Source organism: Gorilla gorilla, chromosome 22 (genome assembly GCF_029281585.2).
Source record: "Gorilla gorilla gorilla isolate KB3781 chromosome 22, NHGRI_mGorGor1-v2.1_pri, whole genome shotgun sequence".
Taxonomy (NCBI): Eukaryota; Metazoa; Chordata; class Mammalia; order Primates; family Hominidae; genus Gorilla; species Gorilla gorilla.
This window is the reverse complement of record NC_073246.2, coordinates 43,651,928-43,661,848: the sequence shown is the minus strand read 5'-3', so window position 1 is coordinate 43,661,848 and position 9,921 is coordinate 43,651,928. Positions and strand designations below refer to the sequence as shown.

At 50.1% G+C, this 9,921-nt stretch overlaps 1 long non-coding RNA gene across 2 annotated transcripts; it reads right to left on the bottom strand.

Annotated features, from left to right (window-relative positions):
- Positions 1 to 356: 356 nt before the first annotated feature.
- LOC109024453 (uncharacterized) lies at positions 357 to 7,921 on the bottom strand. Of its 2 annotated transcripts, none has more exons than XR_010132439.1 (3): positions 7,676 to 7,921; positions 2,859 to 2,932; positions 357 to 2,485 (listed from the first exon to the last, which is right to left on the bottom strand). It is a non-coding gene; the product is annotated as an uncharacterized lncRNA (long non-coding RNA). The 2 variants fall into 2 exon arrangements; XR_010132438.1 differs by lacking the exon at positions 7,676 to 7,921 and adding an exon at positions 3,218 to 3,276.
- Between the last annotated feature and the right edge of the window lie 2,000 nt (positions 7,922 to 9,921).

The window sequence follows — 9,921 nt, the reverse complement described above, 5'->3', positions numbered from 1 at the left end:
ACAAAGATACTTATCTAGTTGGGTGTATTAGATTCTAGTGGCTGCCACAGCAAAGTGACACAAACCAGGTAGCTTAAAACCACAGGTGTTTAGTCTCTCACAGCTCTAGAGGCCAGAAGTCCAAAGTTGAGGTCGGTGTCAGCAGGGTCCCACTTCCAGACAACTCCAGGTGAAGCTCCTTCCTGGCCTCTCTCAGCCTCAAGAAGACCCTTGCCCAAAATGTCCAATGCCCCCCTCACCCACCCACCCAAGGAGTTGGTGAAATATTCCAGCCATTTTTGCACCCATTAGAGCTGCTCTGTCCCTCTGGGGCTCAAGAATGAGCTTACGGGCTGGGCTGCACCCAGCACTGCCCATTAGCTGTAACTGGCCCCAGACCGGACTCCAGGATAGGTTTGAACCCCAAAGTGTAGGCCCTTCCTATGCCTGGGTTGTCATTTGGAGCTTAGGGGCCAGGCAGGAACCCTCTCCCCGGCTTCCAGTGCCCCAGGCATCACTTGGCGTGCAGCTGCGTCACTGCAGTCACGTGGCGTCTTCCCAGTGTTTCCCACCCACTTCCCTCAGTGCAGGTGTGTGTCTGTGTCCAGACTTCCCCTCTTTATAAGGACACTAGCTCTGTTGCTTTACGGTCTACCCTAATGACTTCATCTTTATTTATTTATTTATTTGAGACGGAGTCTCGCTCTGTCTCCCAGGCTGGAGTGCAGTGGCACGATCTCGGCTCACTGCGAGCTCCACCTCCAGGGTTCGTGCCATTCTCCTGCCTCAGCCTCCTGAGTAGCTGGGACTACAGGTGCCCGCCACCATGCCCGGCTAATTTTTTTTTTTTTGTATTTTTAGTAGAGAAGGGGTTTCACCGTGTTAGCCAGTATGGTCTCGATCTCCTCACCTCGTGATCTGCCCGCCTCGGCCTCCCGAAGTGCTGCGATTACAGGCGTGAGCCACCGCTCCCGGCCCCATGACTTCATCTTAACTTGATCATCTTCAAAGTCCCTATTTCCAAATAAGGTCACATTCCAAAGTACTGGGGATTAGGATTTTAACATACGCTTCCGAGTGGACATAAGTCAGCCCGTGGCTGTGGGTCTCACCAGGTCCTGTGGGTAATCCAGTCCCTGAGTTCCTCCCCCGCCGTTCCCCGGGACCTGGGGGCATCCTGGACTTTTTGGCTGTCCACTTGACAATGCCATTTCCCTTTGCCCTGACCTCTCATCCCTGCAGAATTGTTTGCTAGTTGGGCTGTCAAGACCCTCAAAATAGCTGTGATGAGCCCACAGTCAACTCTCAGCCTCCATAAGACCCTTGCCCAAATGTCCAATGCCACCCTCGAGGAGTTGGTGAACATTCTAGCCATTTGTGCACCCGTTAGTGCTGCTCTGTCCCTCTGAGGCTCAAGAATGAGCTAATGGGCTGGGCTGCACCTACCACTGCCCATTGGCTGTAACTGGCCTTGGACCGGATGCTAGAATGGGTTTGAACTCCAAAGTCTAAGCCCTTTCTACACCTGGGTTGTCATTTGGAGCTTAGCGGGCGTGCAGGAACCTTCTCCCCAGCATGAACCCTCTGAGAGAGGGCGGGCCAGCCATTCTTAAAGGGCACTTTTAACAGGTCAGGCCTTCCGTGGCATACTGAGTAAAAATAAGCGAGGGGCTGTGTGGCACTTCCTGGCTCCTGGGACCACTCTGTGGCTGGGCTCTGCTGCCCTACTCTCTGAAGTCAATTCTGCTTTCAGGCAACCTCCTGAAATGTGCATCCAGCTGCTGCAAGAGGCCCGTGGCTGTGTTTCTGAGCCCTTTGCTGGGCCTCCCCACCAGATAGAAGATGGATTTAGCCTCTGCCTTTCTCCTAAAACCACAATTCATGACCCAAGATCAGATCTCCATCTGATGACCCAGAGCGGACAACTTTATCTGGCTGCACTCCAAGCTCAAGGCCCGTGCCAACCTTGGAAAGAAAAGTGGCTTTTCAGGATGCCTACATGAGTGTGAGGAGTAAAGTCCTCTCCTCGCTCCGCCCGCCCTGGATTATTTTCAGGCTCTCAGCCATACATCCTCCTCCTCAACTCCTTTCCCGTAAACAAACATGCAGGGGTAGACCGGGGTCAGTGACACTGGAGATGGCCAGCCCAGAAAATCCCGACGCTTCTCCTCGCAGCCACTGTCTGTCTCTCAAAATAATTCAGGCTGGTTTTCAGGGTTGTAGAGTTTCATTTGTCTTCAATATGCTTTGTCACCATAAAATACACTTGAAGTCTGTAAAGTATTAAGAAGAGATGTTCAGGGTTTACTCTTCCCATCCGGCACTGTAACATTTCTTAAGGGTGGCACCTGGAGCTGGTTTTACGCCTCTTTCTTCTGTCTTAAGAGGAACGGGACCAGGTGCCTTTTGCTTGTGTTGTGGTTTAAAAACCTCTGGGCTCATTTTTTCCATGGACTCTGAGTGTCTGCTGATGCAAACAACTGGCAGGTGTCCCACTCTCATCCACCTGTGTTGAGAGAGGGAGTCAGTAAGTGCAAAGAAATTCTCCAGGGTGTGTAATATTTCTTCCAGAAGTGGGTGTTTTAGGGAAGGAATTGGCCCATATTTACAAAATTATTTGAAAGGTAAGGTTGATTACAAAACAAAAAGAGAGAGGGAAAAGAAGCAATGGATGGACATCTTAAGGATGTATTTAAGAATTAACTTTATAATTAATTTAATCCAGCATATATGTATTATTACAGTTCTCAGACTGGGTGCTGTGGCACTGCGGGGCAGCACAGGGAACTCCTGCAGGTGCACCAGGATATTTTAAACTTTGGGGGGAACCCGCAAAGTCTCTGAGAAACCACGTGAGCTGCTCACTCTGGACTACTTACACTGTCAACATTAGATTGCACCCCATTTCTTCTGACGATGCCATATCTTTGCAAAGTTGGGTTTTTGGAGGTTGCTGTGAAAAAAGCAGTAAGTGAAAATTAGCACAGCACAGGACATTTCCAGGTTTAAGAAGTTGTATAGTGTCGGACAGGGGAAACCATCCCATAAGTATGTAACCATTGTTAAGAATGAGATACACATTTTTTTCTTTTAATTTATGCATATCATTTTTTAAAAAGCTACTAAGTTGTTAAGATATAACTTTGTTTTAAAGTTGAGACAAAATTCACATCACATAAAACTAACCATCTAAAAATGTACAGTTCAACTGCATAGGATGATGTGCACCCGTAGCTACCTGAGAAGCTGAGGCAAGGAGGGTTGCTCGAGCCCAAGAGTTCAAGGCCAGCCTAGCCAACATAACAAGATCTCCACCTCTAAAAAAAATTAAAAAATAAAAATGTACAATTCGTTTAGTGCAGTGCATTCACAATGATGTGCAACCATCATCACCACCATCCAATTCAAAAACATTGTCATTACCGGAAAGGACACTCCTACCCATTAACTCCCTATTCCCTCTGTCCCTCAGCTCCTGGAACCACCCATCTACTTTCTGCCTCTGTGGATTTGCCTGTTCTGAATATTTGATATAAATGGACCATACGAATGTATATATACAATATTTGATAGAAATGTATCATATAACTGTATAATACATATGAACCTATTTAAGGTTCATCCACAATACAGCATGTATCAGAACTTCCTTTAGGGATCCAGTGAATTTTCGCAGCATGCAGAGACTGCATTTTGTTTATCCATTCATCCATGGATGGACATTTGGGTTGTTTCCGCCTGTTGCTATTATGAATACTGCTGCCATGAATGTACAAGTTTATGTGTGAATGCCTGTTTTCAATTCCATAGGGCAATTCTATATTTAACTTTTGGAGAAACTGCTAGACTATTTTTCCATCAATATTTTTTAAATTATTGGATCCCAACCACTGAATAAATGAAACCTCTGGACGTTTCCTTGGTCTAGGGATGCCATAAAAAGATTACTGACGTACTAAAAGTGCCGTGTGCAGAGAACCTCTGATTTTAGCGGCATTTGCTGTACTTCTCAGGAGGCACTGTGGGGGGCACTCTGGAGGGATTCTAAGTGGGGCTCACCCTTGAGTAACCAAAATATGTACTCAAGTTAATAGTACCATGCATTTTAGGGTGAGTGTCAGCAGAGAGGTAACCCCTAAACTCTTGAGTGGCTCCCAGAAGGGTGGTGGCCAGCGGGAGGGGACCAGCGCTGTCTTAGACGGGTCATCCAGGAGGGCAGCTGTGAGGAGGTCACATGAAACTGGAAGCAGTGAGGGCAGAGGGACGACACAGCCCCCCAGGAAGAAGCAGCAGCAGTGCAGAGGGCCTGAGGAGGAGGGAGCTGGTTTGGGGAAGAAAGCAAGGAGGGTCAGTGTGGCTGCAGCAGAGACAGTGGGGGTAGAAGAGGCCGGCCAGGAGAGGTGGGCAGGGGTGGGTCGTGGAGAGCCTCTGCGTGGTGGGGGAAGGGGCAGAGATTGCTCCGCCCCATGAAGCCGAGAGTGGGGGAGGCAGCGCAACTTGTGCACAGGCTCCTGAGCTTGTAACAGAGGAATGTGACGAAGCCTGGGGCTGGGGGAGACACCCATGATGGGCTGAGTGGGGGAGACCAGGCAGGCATCAGGGAGTGGTGCCAGGAGAGAGATTTCCCGGCCCCAGGACAGCGTGTGCACCCGTCCTGCAGCACCAAGCTGGAGGAACTGGGAGGAGCCCAGTCAGGGGAGAGGCGGCTGGAGGGCCGGGAGCAGCAAAGGCTGCAGGCCGGAGCTGGAGGGGCCAGGCTCATTTCCACCCTGAAAGCGAGGGCAGGGGTGTGTTTTCCAGATGTCCCGCTGCAGGTGAAGAATGGCCCCAAGAGGGCCAGGGTTGAGATAGGAATAGCACTCAGTGGTCGTGGGAGGATGGAAAAACCCAAACCATAGCTAAAACTAGTACCAGGCAAAGAAACCCCAGGATAATAGAAAACCCAAATAAGGGAGAGAAAGCGGCCGAAACCCCTGTCAGGGTGACATGTCCAGGACGCTTCCAGGCAAACCCAAATGAGGGAGAAAAAGGGTGGTAATCAGGAGGTCCCTGAAATCCCCTCTTTTTTCTAAAATACTTAATGATTATTCCACCCCCTAATTAAAGAAAAGCCCACAAAATCAGAAACCCAAACTTCACTGTGTGTGACTCATTCTCCCACACAAGTCCGAGCTCTCTTTCAAGTGCCCACTTTCTCTTTGCAATAAAAGCAAAACGGTGCCTTTCGCACCATGACCACTTGTCCCCTGAATTCTTTCTCTAGACCATGTCAAGACACACTGGCTGGGGCTAGGGTCTCATGGGTGTCTGGAGACCCTCCTGAGCCCTCCGGAGATAGGGTGACCGCTGTCATGACCAGATGGGAGTGACCATGACTGGGGTCCAGGCACTGGCACAGGGGACAGAGTCATAGGCAGGGAGGCTCAGGATGGAAGAGGTGCCCGGCTTGGTGACCAGACCTGTGGTGATGCTTCTGGACCCCAGCAGAAGGTACAATAACTGGGCCTAGGGGCCACGTGTCTGAATTGTTGAAAGTTCTACATCAAGCTAACAAAGGGTTAAATAAAGTGTGTTCAGTCCTCTGACTGACAAATGCACTCTCACGCCTAGAGCACAGCTGAGGATTCTCAGCTTCTGGCCCTGGAAGAGTCCCCTGCTCTTTCTGCCTGCAGCTCCGTCCTAACCCACGAACAGCCTCACTGGCACATGCGTGAATATCCCGGGCTTCAGGCTGAGCTCTGCCCATGGCCCTTGCACGCAGCTTTCTCTTGGCTACACTTGGGGGCTCGGGTGCTCACACCTGTCGTGCAGTTGCTCTCAGGGAAATGAACATGTGCAGGGGCTGGAGATGGCTGAGGGACATTTGCGCTGGGAATTTCAGGGTCCCCAGAGCTTTCTTGATCTATGGGGATGGGTGTCTCCTGGCCCAACTGACTCCAGGCACTGGATAGACAGGAAGGTCCAAGGAACAGCAGACTGGAGCCCTTTAACATTTGGGGCCGGGGCAGGTTTGCCTCTTGTCCTGGTCAGGGTGGTGCTGGGACACAGGACTGGATTGAGTGTGCAGTGGGGGCCATGGGCTACTCTGTCCTGGCCTTCAGAACGGAAAGGGCCCATTCACAGAAACAGGAGATGCTGGAAAGAACCAGTTTGGGGGTGAAAAGCATAGGCTTATCTCAAATGGGTAGAGGTGCCTTAGGTACATCCTACTGTGGGCACCATGTTAAGTTTTGGGGGTTTGAGGCTCAGAGGAAAGGTCTGGCCTGCAGAGAGAAGCTTAGGGATCTTCGTAGAATACATGGAAGCCGAGGTGAGCCTGGATGAGCTGCCTGGGGAAAGAGGGGAGGATCAGGGAGGCTCCAAATTGGGGTTTTAAGAAGCCCTACATTTAAAGACTATGGAGTGGAGCATGAGGGTGCAAAGCAGATTAGAACGTAGCATTATTACAATTATAATTCATCTCCTATCTGCTTGATGGCTTCTGCCATCAGACACAAGCCTCTAGGTTGCTGAACAGCACCCTTCATGCTGTGTTCCCAGGACACGGAATGGATGATCCCGCAGGAAGACTCATGGAACCACCGGGTCAAAGGAGGAGCTGTCTCTGATAAGTGTTTGTGTAAATAGAAAATATTTGCTTGAGTAAGAGCGAGGAGTTGGGTGTCAGGTGGAGATGGGTCTCCCAGAGGTGGTCTGGGAGCCCTCGCGAGTGCGAGTCAGGCCCTCGGTGTCTCCCCTAAATCACTTTGTCAGAATTAGTGAAGGCAGAATCTCTGCAGTGAACAAGTTATGTTCTTTTAGAAAATAACACAACACGCAGGGAATTCTCAAAAACAACCATGCAAGTGGTGGCAGGAGCGGCTGTTGTAGGGAAGGGAGGAGCCTGCCAGGCAGGGAGGAGGCTGGGTGCAGAGGCCTGGCGGGAGGGGACAGTGTTCCCAGGTGGCTGGCCCAGCTCAGCTCCATGCCCCTGTCCCATGGTCATGCCGGCAGGTGGACCCCAGGGGCTCCAGCTTTATTCTGGGGCCTCTGAGAGCCAGGTCAGCCCTATGTCAGCTCCACGATCTCACTGAGCCATGCACTTACAAGGGCTGAGTTGCTCCAGGACCCTGAGAAGGACAAAGACGAAAATGACTCAGTTGAAAATCTCACTATTCACCCATGGCCTGGCATGTGCCACACACATATAATTATCATCTGTGTGGATCCCCACCGACATCTCGAAGCAGGTCCCTCTATCCCACACATCAGGGACAGGCAAATGCACCATGGTCACAGCCTGGGACCCCATCTGAGGCAGGCTGGCTGCAAACCCAGAGACCTCTCTATCCTGTCTTCTCCCTGGCAGGCAACCTTCATTGTTCCCTGCGGTAGGATGTTAAAGGCAGCTTCCCCGCACTTCCAGACCAGGGACCTTGGGCTGCCTGCTGGGTGGGTCAGTGCTAAATGGCCCCCTATGAAGAAGGGCACAGCTTGGGGACCTGGAGCTCAAGGGATCACCTATTTAGATTCGCTGTCAGTACATCCAGTATAGGAGGAAACTGGCTTGGAATTCTTCTGGGAAAGGGGCCAGGAGGAACACAGGGTAGTGGGGGAATGGGGGCTTGCAAATGTCAGCAGACAGCCCCCTTCCCCGACTCCTCCTTCCCACCTCCCACCCCCCATTGTCTCCCCTCGTCGTCCCTCCCCTCCTCACCTGCACTCCCAGGCGGGTCAACAGTCTCTCTGTGGAGCTTCATGCCCTCGGGGCTTACCTCCTAAAAACCTTCAAGTCTGCACCCCTACTGTGCCTCCGTGGCTGCGCCCTGCTTTCCACCCAGGATCTGTGCTGATTGGTTTGTTTGTAACCACACCGGGCACGTTGTCCATGCAGGCACTTCATGAGGTTAATTAATGTTGTCCCATGAAACCCCAGGACAGCCACCTCCCAACTTGCCCTATTATTCATCTTTTTCTTTAAATTGTTCCACTTTTCTTTGGCCCTAAAGTCTATTTAAAACGAAACTAAATTACTTTTATACTTGGAAATTCTAACCTTACCAGCCTGGGACCAATGACTGTTAACATAAATAGCAACTGCGCTCCCGGAATCCCAGAGGGTCTGGAACTCTAATTCACAATTCCTGTAAAGATGTTTGTTTTCGTTTTACCAGTTGTCATGTGAATCGGTAAAGCACTTCAAAGTCCGCAGAGGAGCCGGATGCCAAACCAGGTTCCTGCCGCCGAGCCCGTGATCTTTGGACCCGATCTGCTCACAGCTGGGAGCTGGCTATTTTGGTCTCCAGGGGGCTCTGGTCTTCAGTCCCAGGCACCAGGCACTGAGCTAGCAGCAGACACTCCACAAATATTTGTCAAATGAAGCACACAGATGATTAAATAAATGAAATTGGAGCGTTTTATTACTTGAGTGGTGTGGGCTCTTAGTCACCCCCAGCTGCGGAGCTGTGTGCCGGAGACTGTAGATGGAGAAAGGTACTTTGCTAGAGCTGAGCCCCGGAAACAGGACAGGTGACTCACTTTCTAGTCCATTCATTTTTTTCCCACCAAAATAATAACTATGTTTACTTCCAAGTTATCTTCGTAGATTCAAAACTCCAATTATTTTTTAAAACATTAGTCCAAATGTAAGTTACATTTGTGACAAGCTTAAAACAACTATTTGCCACTCCAGCCTTAAGGAGACCAACTTTAATTTCCGGAGTATGTGGGAAAGGAAGTGGCTCCCTGGTCCCCCCAGGAGGCCCCCCGAGCAAGCATCGTCATGTTGGGATGTGTGAGTTCCCTCCAAAGAGCGGCCGGATGGGAGTGGGGAGGCAGTGGGGAGACTGCGGCTCCCCGCTACAGGCTATGAAACAAGGTGCGCGCCCGTTTGGAAGGGGGAGCCTGGAGACACTAGGTCTGCGGCTTTCAATGCGCTGACTTGGGGCAGCCTCTCTCTTTCCGAGTTACTAACACAAAAACACAGTTAATGTCGTTAAAATACCCTTTCCTTTAGCTCCGCCCTCCTGTCTTCATTATTAATCTCCTGTGGCCAAAAATAAGCCTTCACTCACCGTTGCGTCTCAGGAATGAGTGAGTGTTTTCTGAGGTGTGGACGCGTGCGTGATCTGTGATGCACTTCGGCCTCTAACCCAAATATCCTTCCAAGGCTGGGAATTTTTTTTCCCCATATGTGAAAAAAAAATCTTTCCTTTTCAAACCATCTGTTCTACCTGTAAAAAGAGGCTGTTATTTAGGAAAGGATGAGGGAACTCTTGCATTTGAAATGGACTTTAGATTTGCTGCTGGGTAATTTTTTTTAAAAAGTTACTTTCTAAGAGGAAACTCGTGTAAAAAAGCAAGACGTGAACCTGCAGGGAATTAGACTGACGAGTGAAGAAAGCCAATTTCAAAAAATTAGGCGCTGTATGATTCCTATATCTAAACATAACATTTCTGAAATAAAACAATTTTAGAAATAGAGGAAAGATTAGTGATGCCAGGGCTCCGGGGTGCGGCTGTAAAATCGCCACAGGAGTGGCCAGGTGGGGGTGGATACGGGAAGGTACACAGATGATTATATTGTGTAAAACTAATACATGCAAAGGAAGACGAGTGAAACGGCAAAACTGAATAAGATCGGTGACTGTATCAAAGTCAATATCCTGGTTGTGAGATTGGACTTTTTTTTTGGCAAAGTTTTGCAAAGTGATAACACTGGGGGAAACTGGGCAAAGTGAATGATTTCTTACAACTGCATGTGACTCCGCAATTAAGGAAAAAAAAAAAGCAAAGAAAAGCAGGGCAGCTGATGCGCACGTCGAGACCCGTGAGAAGCGTGAGAGGCTCTGCGCACCCAGGGGAGAGCGCAGTGACCCGGAGCGTCTATTCATCCGTCCGCAGTCACCTGGCGCTGGCAGAGAGGGCGCCCGGGGGGTGGGGAAGTGGGCGGGGCATGGGGGG